Genomic DNA, 14,209 nt, shown 5'->3' on the forward strand with positions numbered 1-14,209 from the left:
CAGCCCAAGTCCTATTGTAGTGGGGTTGATGTGATGTCCTATTGTAGTGGGGTTGACGTGATGTCCTATTGTAGTGGGGTTGATGTGATGTCCTATTGTAGTGGGGTTGATGGGATGTCCTATTGTAGTGGGGTTGATGTGATGTCTTATTGTAGTGGGGTTGATGTGATGTCTTATTGTAGTGGGGTTGATGTGATGTCCTATTGTAGTGGGGTTGATGTGATGTCTTATTGTAGTGGGGTTGATGTGATGTCCTATTGTAGTGGGGTTGATGTGGTGTCTTATTGTAGTGGGGTTGATGTGATGATGTGATGTCCTATTGTAGTGGGGTTGATGTGATGTCCTATAGTAGTGGGGTTGATGTGGTGTCTTATTGTAGTGGGGTTGATGTGATGTCCTATTGTAGTGGGGTTGATGTGATGTCCTATTGTAGTGGGGTTGATGTGATGTCCTATTGTAGTGGGGTTGATGTGATGTCCTATTGTAGTGGGGTTGATGTGATGTCCTATTGTAGTGGGGTTGATGTGATGTCTTATTGTAGTGGGGTTGATGTGATGTCCTATTGTAGTGGGGTTGATGTGATGTCCTACTATAGTGGGGTTGATGTGATGTCCTATTGTAGTGGGGTTGATGGGTTGATGTGATGTCCTATTGTAGTGGGGTTGATGTGATGTCCTATTGTAGTGGGGTTGATGTGATGTCCTATTGTAGTGGGGTTGATGTGGTGTCCTACTGTAGTGGGGTTGATGTGATGTCCTATTGTAGTGGGGTTGATGTGATGTCTTATTGTAGTGGGGTTGATGTGATGTCCTATTGTAGTGGGGTTGATGTGGTGTCTTATTGTAGTGGGGTTGATGGGTTGATGTGATGTCCTATTGTAGTGGGGTTGATGTGATGTCTTATTGTAGTGGGGATGATGTGGTGTCTTATTGTAGTGGGGTTGATGGGTTGATGTGATGTCCTATTGTAGTGGGGTTGATGTGATGTCTTATTGTAGTGGGGTTGATGTGATGTCCTATTGTAGTGGGGTTGATGTGGTGTCTTATTGTAGTGGGGTTGATGGGTTGATGTGATGTCCTATTGTAGTGGGGTTGATGTGATGTCTTATTGTAGTGGGGTTGATGGGTTGATGTGATGTCCGATAGTAGTGGGGTTGATGTGATGTCCTATTGTAGTGGGGTTGATGTGATGTCCTATTGTAGTGGGGTTGATGTGATGTCCTATTGTAGTGGGGTTGATGTGATGTCCTATTGTAGTGGGGTTGATGTGATGTCCTATTGTAGTGGGGTTTATGTGGTGTCCTATTGTAGTGGGGTTGATGTGAGGTACTATTGTAGTGGGGTTGATGTGATGTCTTATTGTAGTGGGGTTGATGTGATGTCCTATTGTAGTGGGGTTGATGTGATGTCCTATTGTAGTGGGGTTGATGTGAGGTACTATTGTAGTGGGGTTGATGTGATGTCCTATTGTAGTGGGGTTGATGTGATGTCCTATTGTAGTGGGGTTGATGTGATTTCTTATTGTAGTGGGGTTGATGTGATGTCCTATTGTAGTGGGGTTGATGTGGTGTCTTATTGTAGTGGGGTTGATGGGTTGATGTGATGTCCTATAGTAGTGGGGTTGATGTGATGTCCTATTGTAGTGGGGATGATGTGATGTCCTATTGTAGTGGGGTTGATGTGATGTCTTATTGTAGTGGGGATGATGTGATGTCCTATTGTAGTGGGGTTGATGTGATGTCCTATAGTAGAGGGATTGATGTGGTGTCCTATTGTAGTGGGGTTGATGTGGTGTCCTATTGTAGTGGGGTTGATGTGATGTCCTATTGTAGTGGGGTTGATGGGTTGATGTGATGTCCTATTGTGGTGGGGTTGATGTGGTGTCCTATTGTAGTGGGGTTGATGTGATGTCTTATTGTAGTGGGGTTGATGTGGTGTCCTATAGTAGTGGGGTTGATGGCTTGATGTGGTGTCCTATTGCAGTCGGGTTGATGTGATGTCCTATTGTAGTGGGGTTGATGGGATGTCCTATAGTAGTGAGGTTGATGTGATGTCCTATTATAGTGGGGTTGATGTGATGTCCTATTGTAATACGGCTGCTAGAATCCTGACTAGAACCAAAAAAATGTATCATATTACTCCAGTGCTAGCCTCCCTACACTGGCTTCCTGTTAAGGCAAGGGCTGATTTCAAGGTTTTACTGCTAACCTACAAAGCATTACATGGGCTTGCTCCTACCTATCTTTCCGATTTGGTCCTGCCGTACATATCTACACGTACGCTACGGTCACAAGACGCAGGCCTCCTAATTGTCCCTAGAATTTCTAAGCAAACGGCTGGAGGTAGGGCTTTCTCCTATAGAGCTCCATTTTTATGGAATGGTCTGCCTACCAATGTGAGAGACGCAGACTCAGTCTCAACCTTTAAGTCTTTACTGAAGACTTATCTCTTCAGTAGGTCCTATGATTAACTATAGTCTGGCCCAGGAGTGTGAAGGTGAACGGAAAGGCTGGAGCAACGAACCGCCCTTGCTGTCTCTGCCTTGCCGGTTCCCCTCTTTCCACTGGGATTCTCTGCCTCTAACCCTTTTACAGGGGCTGAGTCACTGGCTTACTGGTGTTCTTCCATGCCGTCCATGGGAGGGGTGCGTCACTTGAGTGGGTTGAGTCACTGACGTGGTCTTCCTGTCTGGGTTGGCGCCCCCCCTTGGGTTGTGCCATGGCGGAGATCGTTGTGGGCTATACTCGGCCTTGTCTTAGGACGGTAAGTTGGTGGTTGGAGACATCCCTCTAGTGGTGTGGGGGCTGTGCTTTGGCAAAGTGGGTGGGGTTATATCCTGCCTGTTTGGCCCTGTCCGGGGGTATCATCGGATGGGGCCACAGTGTCTTCTGATCCCTCCTGTCTCAGCCTCCAGTATTTATGTTGCAGTAGTTTATGTGTCGGGGGGCTAGGGTCAGTCTGTTACATCTGGAGTATTTCTCTTGTCTTATCCGGTGTCCTGTGTGAATTTAAATATGCTCTCTCTAATTCTCGCTTTCTCTCTTTCTCTCAGAGGACCTGAGCCCTAGGACCATGCCTCAGGACTACCTGGTATGATGACTCCTTGCTGTCCCCAGTCCACCTGGCCGTGCTGCTGCTCCAGTTTCAACTGTTCTGCCTGCGGCTATGGAACCCTGACCTGTTCACCGGACGTGCTTGTTGCACCCTCGACAACTACTATGATTATTATTATTTGACCATGCTGGTCATTTATGAACATTTTAACATCTTGACCATGTTCTGTTATAATATCCACCCTGCACAGCCAGAAGAGGACTGGCCACCCCTCATAGCCTGGTTCCTCTCTAGGTTTCTTCCTAGGTTTTTGGCCTTTCTAGGGAGTTTTTCCTAGCCACCGTGCTTCTTTCACATGCATTGCTTGCTGTTTGGGGTTTTAGACTGGGTTTCTGTACAGCACTTTGAGATATCAGCTGATGTACGAAGGGCTATATAAATACATTTGATTTGATTTGATTTGATGGGTTGATATGATGTCCTATTGTAGTGGGGTTGATGTGATGTCCTATTGTAGTGGGGTTGATGTGAGGTACTATTGTGGTGGGGTTGCTCTACCATACCTAACAGCTGCTATACCATACCTAACAGCTGCTCTACTATACCTAACAGCTGCTCTACCATACCTAAAATCTACTCTACTATACCTAACAGGTGCTCTACCACAGCTAACAGCTGCTCTACCATACCTAACAGCTGCTCTACCATACCTAACACCTGCTCTACCATACCTAACAGCTGAATCACTGCTCTACCATACCTAACAACTGCTCTACCATACCTAACAGCTGCTCAACCATACCTAACAGCAGAATCACTACTCTACCATACCTAACAGCTGCTCTACCATACCTTACAGCTGCTCTACCATACCTAACAGCTGCTCTACCATACCTAAAATCTACTCTACTATACCTAACAGCTGCTCAACCATACCTAAGAGCAGAATCACTACTCTACCATACCTAACAGCTGCTCTACCATACCTTACAGCTGCTCTACCATACCTAACAGCTGCTCTACCATACCTAAAATCTACTCTACTATACCTAACAGCTGCTCAACCATACCTAACAGCAGAATCACTACTCTACCATACCTAACAGCTGCTCTACCATACCTTACAGCTGCTTTACCATACCTTACAGCTGCTCTACCATACCTAACTGCTGCTCTACCATACCTAACAGCTGCTCTACTATGCCCAACTGCTGCTCTACCATACCTAACAGCTGCTCTACCATACCTAACAGCTGCTCTACCATACCTAACAGCAGAATCACTACTCCTCCATACCTAACAGCTGCTCTACCATACCTAACAGCTGAATCACTGCTCTGCCATACCTAACAGCTGCTCTACCATACCTAACAGCTGCTCTACCATAACTAACAGCTGCTCTACCATACCTAACAGCTGCTCTACCATACCTAACAGCTGCTCTACCATACCTAACAACTGAATCACTGCTCTACCATCCTAACAGCTGCTCTACTATACCTAACAGCTGCTCTACCATACCTAACAGCTGCTCTACCATACCTAACAGCTGCTCTACCATACCTAACAGCTGCTCTACCTCACCTAACAGCTGCTCTACCAAACATAACAGCTGCTCTACCATACCATATGGAGGGGCCAGTTGGATAACTCCCTCGGGCAGATAACGTCGGTAGTCCAGTTGTGAAGGCCCGATGGGGCTCCGCATCGGCAGTAAAATGGGTCCGGATAGGTGATTGTAGCCCAGGAGTGGCTGATGGAACTCTTCAGCTGGCTAGCTCCGGAATGATTGATGTTAGCTCCGGGACCGACGTTAGCCAATAGTCAGTCGGGTAGCAGGTAGCTAGCTGCAAGATCCAGGTGTAAATGTCCAGAGCCTGCGGTAGAAATCCGGGGATATGGAGAGAAAAATAGGTCTGGTATGCTCTGGTCTGAGTTGCGCTGTACAAAACTGCCGATAGCTTTTCGAGCTAAGGGATAGCTGATGACTGCCAACCGTTCTGTTGTGGATTTCAGATTTGAGGTAAATAATATATATATTTTTTTTTATTGTTGCAGGAGAGTGTTTTGAGGTTGAGTTTTTAGAGAAAAAAAATATAAAAAGATATGCGAAGAAAATTATATATATATATATATATATATATATATATATATATATATATATATATATATATATATATATATGGACACGACAAGAGGAAGACAAAGGACGTCTGACTGCTATGCCATCTTGGAATGTATATATGTATGTATGTAGCTAACAGCTGCTCTACCGTACCTAACAGCTGCTCTACCATACCTAACAGCTGCTCTACCATACCTAACAGTTACTCTACCATACCTAACAGCTGAAACACTGCTCTACCATACCTAACAGCTGCTCTACCATACCTAACAACTGCTCTACCATACCTAACAGCTGCTCTACCATACCTAACAACTGCTCTACCATACCTAACAGCTGCTCTACCATACCTAACAGCTGCTCTACCATACCTAACAGCTGAATCACTGCTCTACCAGCAGAGCATAGTATTATCAACTCATTTACAGTAAACATCTTGTAACGCCCTGGCCATAGAGAGGGGTTTTTTGTTCTTTATTTTGGTTAGGCCAGGGTGTTACATTGGGTGGGCGTTCTATGTTCGTTTTCTAGGTTTTTTGTATTTCTTTGTTTTGGGCCGTGTGTGGCACAGCTGAAGTTCGTTGTTGCTGATTGGCAGTCACACATAAGGAGCATGTTTTTCCTTTGGATTTTGTGGGTAATTGTTTCTGTTGAGTGTTTTAAACCAGACAGGACTGTTTGGCTGTCAGTTTTCTCGTTTTGTTTTGTGATGTGTTCTTTATTAAATAAAAATCATGATGAACACTAACTCCGCTGCGCCTTAGTCTACTCTCTCTCCCGACAGCCATTACAGATCTCTATAGATAGATATAGAATGAAAATAAGTATTGAATGATCTTGAGTCCACAACATACATGAGAATAAATATGTTGTTAATCTTTCATTTTTACTTACAGAAAGATTCATAGTGATTGACAGATTGCTTGGTTGATTTATTGATCGATCAATCGACTTCATTTATTTTATAATCAAAAGGAGAAGGGTGCTCCAGCCAGACACAACATTGCAATCAATAAAAACAAATATAGAGGATAAACACACGTTGGCTGAAGGCTTATTTCCATTGTGGTTCACTGATTATCATCTCACACTGGGAAGAGCAGGAAGCCACTGAAGGTGTTTCTCTTGTGACTGTCATCATAGATTGTGGTTCCACCCAGTTGAACGTCAACTACATCTCCCTGCTCTAGCAGCAGAGAGGCAGCATTAGCTACATGGTGCTGGGATTTTGCAATGTATTCCCAAAGACCTGCCTTCAGGGTTACATTGCCATTTGTGCGGAGGTTGCAATGTATGCCGCTGTTCCTTTCTACGATTCCGAACAAGGCGATTCTGAAGTAGTACACTCCCCTCACTGGGGCTGTGAAGTGACCTGGGAAAGAGATTAAACATGTGAGTCTGTCTCCATACATAGTTCAGTTGAAGACTCTCTATAGATAGACTGAACTATCTCTCTCCATAGATAATTCAGTTGAAGACTCTCTATAGATAATTCAGCTGAACACTCTCTATTGATAAATCAGTTGAAGACTCTCCATAGATAATTCAGGTGAAGACCCTCTATAAATAATTCAGTTGAACACTCTCTATAGATAATTCAGTTGAAGACTCTCCATACATAGTTCAGTTGAAGACTCTCTATAGATAGACTGAACTATCTCTCTCCATAGATAATTCAGTTGAAGACTCTCTATAGATAGTTCAGTTGAAGACTCTCCACAGATCAGTTCAAGAGTAAGAAACTGCAGCAAAGCATACATTGTAACTCACCATTAGTTGGGTTGTAGTGATTGCCGATGTTTGTCAGGATGTCCTTGTAGACCAGGGTATTGGATGTGGGTCCATAGTAACCACCATAGTAACCCCCTAACTCCCAAAGTAACAGAGAACGCTACATTCCCTTCTAAGAGGAAACAAACAAAAACAAACACTGGTCAGAAACCAACAAGACACTTTGTGTAATGCTTTAGTTACCACGGCAGCCTAACCTCTACGCCTGTACCTGTTCTCTGTCCTCAGCTCCTCCTGTACCTGTTCTCTGTCCTCAGCTCCTCCTCTACCTGTTCTCAGTCCTCAGCTCCTCCTCTACCTGTTCTCAGTCCTCAGCTCCTCCTCTACCTGTTCTCTGTCCTCAGCTCCTCCTCTACCTGTTCTCTGTCCTCAGCTCCTCCTCTACCTGCTCTCTGTCCTCAGCTCCTCCTCTACCTGTTCTCTGTCCTCAGCTCCTCCTCTACCTGTTCTCTGTCCTCAGCTCCTCCTCTACCTGTTCTCTGTCCTCAGCTCCTCCTCTACCTGTTCTCTGTCCTCAGCTCCTCCTCTACCTGCTCTCTGTCCTCAGCTCCTCCTCTACCTGTTCTCTGTCCTCAGCTCCTCCTCTACCTGCTCTCTGTCCTCAGCTCCTCCTCTACCTGCTCTCTGTCCTCAGCTCCTCCTCTACCTGTTCTCTGTCCTCAGCTCCTCCTCTACCTGTTCTCTGTCCTCAGCTCCTCCTCTACCTGTTCTCTGTCCTCAGCTCCTCCTCTACCTGTTCTCTGTCCTCAGCTCCTCCTCTACCTGTTCTCTGTCCTCAACTCCTCCTCTACCTCTACCTGTTCTCTGTCCTCAGCTCCTCCACTGTTCTACCTGTTCTCTGTCCTCAGCTCCTCCTCTACCTGTTCTCTGTCCTCAGCTCCTCCTCTACCTGTTCTCTGTCCTCAGCTCCTCCTCTACCTCTACCTGTTCTCTGTCCTCAGCTCCTCCTCTGCCTGTTCTCTGTCCTCAGCTCCTCCTCTACATGTTCTCTGTCCTCAGCTCCTCCTCTACCTCTACCTGCTCTCTGTCCTCAGCTCCTCCTCTACCTCTACCTGTTCTCTGTCCTCAGCTCCTCCTCTACATGTTCTCTGTCCTCAGCTCCTCCTCTACCTCTACCTGTTCTCTGTCCTCAGCTCCTCCTCTACCTGTTCTCTGTCCTCAGCTCCTCCTCTACCTGTTCTCTGTCCTCAGCTCCTCCTCTACCTGTTCTCAGTCCTCAGCTCCTCCTCTACCTGTTCTCTGTCCTCAGCTCCTCCTCTACCTGTTCTCTGTCCTCAGCTCCTCCTCTACATGTTCTCTGTTCTCAGCTCCTCCTTTACCTGTTCTCTGTCCTCAGCTCCTCCTCTACCTGTTCTCTGTCCTCAGCTCCTCCTCTACCTGTTCTCTGTCCTCAGCTCCTCATCTACGTGTTCTCTGTCCTCAGCTCCTCCTCTACCTGTTCTCAGTCCTCAGCTCCTCCTCTACCTGTTCTCTGTCCTCAGCTCCTCCTCTACCTGTTCTCTGTCCTCAGCTCCTCCTCTACCTGTTCTCTGTCCTCAGCTCCTCCTCTACCTGTTCTCTGTCCTCAGCTCCTCATCTACCTGTTCTCTGTCCTCAGCTCCTCCACCCTTCTACCTGTCCTCTGTCCTCAGCTCCTCCTCTACCTGTTCTCTGTCCTCAGCTCCTCCTCTACCTCTACCTGTTCTCTGTCCTCAGCTCCTCCTCTACCTGTCCTCTGTCCTCAGCTCCTTCTCTACCTGTTCTCTGTCCTCAGCTCCTCCTCTACCTGTCCTCTGTCCTCAGCTCCTCCTCTACCTGTCCTCTGTCCTCAGCTCCTCCTCTACCTGTTCTCTGTCCTCAGCTCCTCCTCGACCTGTTCTCTGTCCTCAGCTACCGCTCCTCCTCTACCTCTACCTGTCCTCTGTCCTCAGCTCCTCCTCTACCTGTTCTCTGTCCTCAGCTCCTCCTCTACCTGTTCTCTGTCCTCAGCTCCTCCACTCTTCTACCTGTTCTCTGTCCTCAGCTCCTCCACTCTTCTACCTGTCCTCTGTCCTCATCACCTCCTCTACCTGTTCTCTGTCCTCAGCTCCTCCTCTACCTGTTCTCTGTCCTCAGCTCCTCCTCTACCTGTTCTCTGTCCTCAGCTCCTCCTCTACCTGTTCTCTGTCCTCAGCTCCTCCTCTACCTGTTCTCTGTCCTCAACTCCTCCACTCTTCTACCTGTCCTCTGTCCTCAGCTCCTCCTCTACCTGTTCTCTGTCCTCAACTCCTCCTCTACCTCTACCTGTTCTCTGTCCTCAGCTCCTCCTCTACCTGTCCTCTGTCCTCAGCTCCTTCTCTACCTGTTCTCTGTCCTCAGCTCCTCCTCTACCTGTCCTCTGTCCTCAGCTCCTCCTCTACCTGTTCTCTGTCCTCAGCTCCTCCTCTACCTGTCCTCTGTCCTCAGCTCCTCCTCTACCTGTCCTCTGTCCTCAGCTCCTCCTCTACATGTTCTCTGTCCTCAGCTCCTCCACTCTTCTACCTGTCCTCTGTCCTCAGCTCCTCCTCTACCTGTTCTCTGTCCTCAGCTCCTCCTCTACCTGTTCTCTGTCCTCAGCTCCTCCTCAACCTCTACCTGTTCTCTGTCCTCAGCTCCTCCTCTACCTGTTCTCTGTCCTCAGCTCCTCCTCTACCTGTTCTCTGTCCTCAGCTCCTCCTCTACCTGTTCTCTGTCCTCAGCTCCTCCACTCTTCTACCTGTCCTCTGTCCTCAGCTCCTCCTCTACCTGTTCTCTGTCCTCAGCTCCTCCTCTACCTCTACCTGTTCTCTGTCCTCAGCTCCTCCTCTACCTGTTCTCTGTCCTCAGCTCCTCCTCTACCTCTACCTGTTCTCTGTCCTCAGCTCCTACTCTACCTGTTCTCTGTCCTCAGCTCCTCCTCTACCTCTACCTGTTCTCTGTCCTCAGCTCCTCCTCTACCTGTCCTCTGTCCTCAGCTCCTCCTCTACCTGTTCTCTGTCCTCAGCTCCTCCTCTACCTCTACCTGTTCTCTGTCCTCAGCTCCTCATCTACCTGTTCTCTGTCCTCAGCTCCCTCCACTCTTCTACCTGTTCTCTGTCCTCAGCTCCTCCACTCTTCTACCTGTCCTCTGTCCTCATCTTCTCCTCTACCTGTTCTCTTTCCTCAGCTCCTCCTCTACCTGTTCTCTGTCCTCAGCTCCTCCTCTACCTGTTCTCTGTCCTCAGCTCCTCCTCTACCTGTTCTCTGTCCTCTGCTCCTCCTCTACCTGCTCTCTGTCCTTAGCTCCTCCTCTACCTGTTCTCTGTCCTCAGCTCCTCCACTCTTCTACCTGTCCTCTGTCCTCATCTCCTCCTCTACCTGTTCTCTGTCCTCAGCTCCTCCTCTACCTGTTCTCTGTCCTCAGCTCCTCATCTACCTGTTCTCTGTCCTCAGCTCCTCATCTACCTGTTCTCTGTCCTCAGCTCCTCCACTCTTCTACCTGTCCTCTGTCCTCAGCTCCTCCTCTACCTGTTCTCTGTCCTCAACTCCTCCTCTACCTCTACCTGTTCTCTGTCCTCAGCTCCTCCTCTACCTGTTCTCTGTCCTCAGCTCCTCCTCTACCTGTCCTCTGTCCTCAGCTCCTCCTCTACCTGTCCTCTGTCCTCAGCTCCTCCTCTACATGTTCTCTGTCCTCAGCTCCTCCACTCTTCTACCTGTCCTCTGTCCTCAGCTCCTCCTCTACCTGTTCTCTGTCCTCAGCTCCTCCTCTACCTGTTCTCTGTCCTCAGCTCCTCCTCAACCTCTACCTGTTCTCTGTCCTCAGCTCCTCCTCTACCTGTTCTCTGTCCTCAGCTCCTCCTCTACCTCTACCTGTTCTCTGTCCTCAGCTCCTCCTCTACCTGTTCTCTGTCCTCAGTTCCTCCTCTACCTCTACCTGTTCTCTGTCCTCAGCTCCTTCTCTACCTGTTCTCTGTCCTCAGCTCCTCCTCTACCTCTACCTGTTCTCTGTCCTCAGCTCCTCCTCTACCTGTTCTCTGTCCTCAGCTCCTCCTCTACCTGTCCTCTGTCCTCAGATCCTCCTCTACCTGTTCTCTGTCCTCAGCTCCTCCTCTACCTGTTCTCTGTCCTCAGCTCCTCCTCTACCTGTTCTCTGTCCTCAGCTCCTCCTCTACCTGTTCTCTGTCCTCAGCTCCTCCTCTACCTGTTCTCTGTCCTCAGCTCCTCCTCTACCTGTTCTCTGTCCTCAGCTCCTCCTCTACCTGTTCTCTGTCCTCAGCTCCTCCCTCTACCTGTTCTCTGTCCTCAGTTCCTCCTCTACCTGTTCTCTGTCCTCAGCTCCTCCTCTACCTGTTCTCTGCCCTCAGCTCCTCCTCTACATGTTCTCTGTCCTCAGCTCCTCCACTCTTCTACCTGTCCTCTGTCCTCAGCTCCTCCTCTACCTGTTCTCTGTCCTCAGCTCCTCCTCTACCTGTTCTCTGTCCTCAGCTCCTCCACTCTTCTACCTGTTCTCTGTCCTCAGCTCCTCCACTCTTCTACCTGTCCTCTGTCCTCAGCTCCTCCTCTACCTGTTCTCTGTCCTCAGCTCCTCCTCTACCTGTTCTCTGTCCTCAGCTCCTCCTTACCTGTTCTCTGTCCTCAGCTCCTCCTCTACCTGTTCTCTGTCCTCAGCTCCTTCTCTACCTGTTCTCTGTCCTCAGCTCCTCCTCTACCTCTACCTGTTCTCTGTCCTCAGCTCCTCCTCTACATGTTCTCTGTCCTCAGCTCCTCCTCTACCTGTCCTCTGTCCTCAGCTCCTCCTCTACCTGTCCTCTGTCCTCAGCTCCTCCTCTACCTGCTCTCTGTCCTCAGCTCCTCCTGTACCTGTTCTCTGTCCTCAGCTCCTCCTCTACCTGTTCTCTGTCCTCAGCTCCTCCTCTACCTCTACCTGTTCTCTGTCCTCAGCTCCTCCTCTACCTGTCCTCTGTCCTCAGCTCCTCCTCTACCTGTCCTCTGTCCTCAGCTCCTCCTCTACCTTTCTCTGTCCTCAGCTCCTCCTCTACCTGTTTCCTCTGTCCTCAGCTACTCCTCCTCCTCTACCTCTACCTGTTCTCTGTCCTCAGCTCCTCCCTCTACATGTTCTCTGTCCTCATCTCCTCCTCTACCTGTCCTCTGTCCTCAGCTCCTCCTCTACCTGTTCTCTATCCTCAGCTCCTCCTCTACCTGTTCTCTGTCCTCAGCTCCTCCTCTACCTGTTCTCTGTCCTCAGCTCCTCCTCTACCTGTTCTCTGTCCTCAGCTCCTCCACTACCTCTACCTGTTCTCTGTCCTCAGCTCCTCCTCTGCCTGTTCTCTGTCCTCAGCTCCTCCTCTACCTGTTCTCTGTCCTCAGCTCCTCCTCTACCTGTTCTCTGTCCTCAGCTCCTCCTCTACCTGTTCTCTGTCCTCAGCTCCTCCTCTACCTGTTCTCTGTCCTCAGTTCCTCCTCTACCTATACCTTTTCTCTCTCTCTTCAGCTCATCCTCCATCTCTACCTGTGTTCTCTCTCTCTTCTCTTCTACCTGTTCTCTCTCTCTTCTCCCTCTACGTTTCCCCTCTCTTCTCCTCTACCTCTGTTCTCTCTCTTCTTCTGCTCTACCTCTGTTCTCTCTCTTCTTCTCCTCTACCTCTGTTCTCTCTCTTCTTCTCCTCTATCTGTGTTCTCTCTCTTCTTCTCCCTCTATCTGTGTTCTCTCTTCTTCTCCTCTATCTGTATTCTCTAACTTCTCTAAAATTCAACGTTAAACATAAAAATAAAATAAATCATAAAATAGTTTAACAACCCTGTTTGTCAGCTTTCAAATTATTTCAAAGTCCTCCATGATTGTTTTTCAGTGATGAAGACATGGAAGTCTCATGGTAGGGGTGGGGTATGCAACATGGGTCAACTTGGAACACCTCTATGACCTGAATGTTTTGGCATTCAGGTTCAACGTGTCCCCTTTCTGACCACTTCCACCATGGGCAAACATGGAATGTTTGTTCAAATCAAAGGGGGTGCAATCAGAATGTGATTGAAATCATACGGAACGACCAATAAATAAATACATAATATTGGTTCAAATATATTACCCAAATCACAGATTCACCAAAGTCTCTTGTTTTACCTTGAATCTCAGCCTTCAGTAGCTTCACCTGGTTCTCTGCAGTTCTCAGCCTGAACTGCATCTCTGGAATAAGAACCACAACAACTCTTATTGACCATTTATACCTGGTAATAATATGGGTCTTGTGCTTTCTGATTCCTATCAACGGAAGTTAGCTCTCAACACTGTTGCCGTAAAACAATCCTAGCATGAATGTTATTAGTTATTGTTCAGCTCAAAGACACATTTTAAAGCTTCCGACTAGCGTCCTTGAGCTCTGGTCAGATCTGCAATAATTCAAATTTCTCAAACATACAACTATTTTACACCATTTTAAAGATACACTTGTCCTTAATCCAACCACATTATCCGATTTCAAAAAGGCTTTACGGCGAAAGCATAAAGTTAGATTATGTTAGGACAGAGCGTCAACAAGAAAAACCGCACAGCCATTTCCCAAGCAGGAGAGGCGTCACAAAAACAGAAATACAGCTAAAATTAAGCACAAACCTTTGACGATCTTCATCAGATGACACTCCTAGGACTCAATGTTACACAATACATGTATGTTTTGTTCGATAAAGTTCATATTTATATCCAAAAACCACATTTTACATTGGCGCATGATGTTCAGAAAATATTTTGCCTCCAAAACCTCCGGTGAATGAGCACAACAATTTACAAAAATACTCATCATAAATGTTGATAAAATATTAAACTGTTTTTCAAAGAATTATAGATAAACATCTCCTTAACTTCTGGGCTACGTGGGACGTCAGCGTCCCACCCGCAGGACACACTATTCAACAGCCAGTGAAAAATCAGAGCGCCAAATTAGAAAACAACTAAATTGTCATAATTCAAATTTCTCAAACATGCAACTATTTTACACCATTTTATAGATAAACATCTCCTGAATCCAACCACGTTGTCCGATTTCAAAAAGGCTTTACAGCAAAAGCAAAACATTAGATTATGTTAGGATACCACCACAGCCAAAGAACAACACAGCCATTTTCTTAGCATTTTCAAAGCAACGGTATTCATCCAAAAGCACAAAACCAGCTAAAATGATGCACTAACCTTTGACAATCTTCATCAGATGACACTCCTAGGACATTATGTTAGACAATACATGCATTGTTTGTTCTATCAAGTTCATATTTATATCCATAAACAGCATTT

Source organism: Salmo salar, chromosome ssa08, assembly GCF_905237065.1.
Source record: "Salmo salar chromosome ssa08, Ssal_v3.1, whole genome shotgun sequence".
NCBI classification, from domain to species: domain Eukaryota; kingdom Metazoa; phylum Chordata; class Actinopteri; order Salmoniformes; family Salmonidae; genus Salmo; species Salmo salar.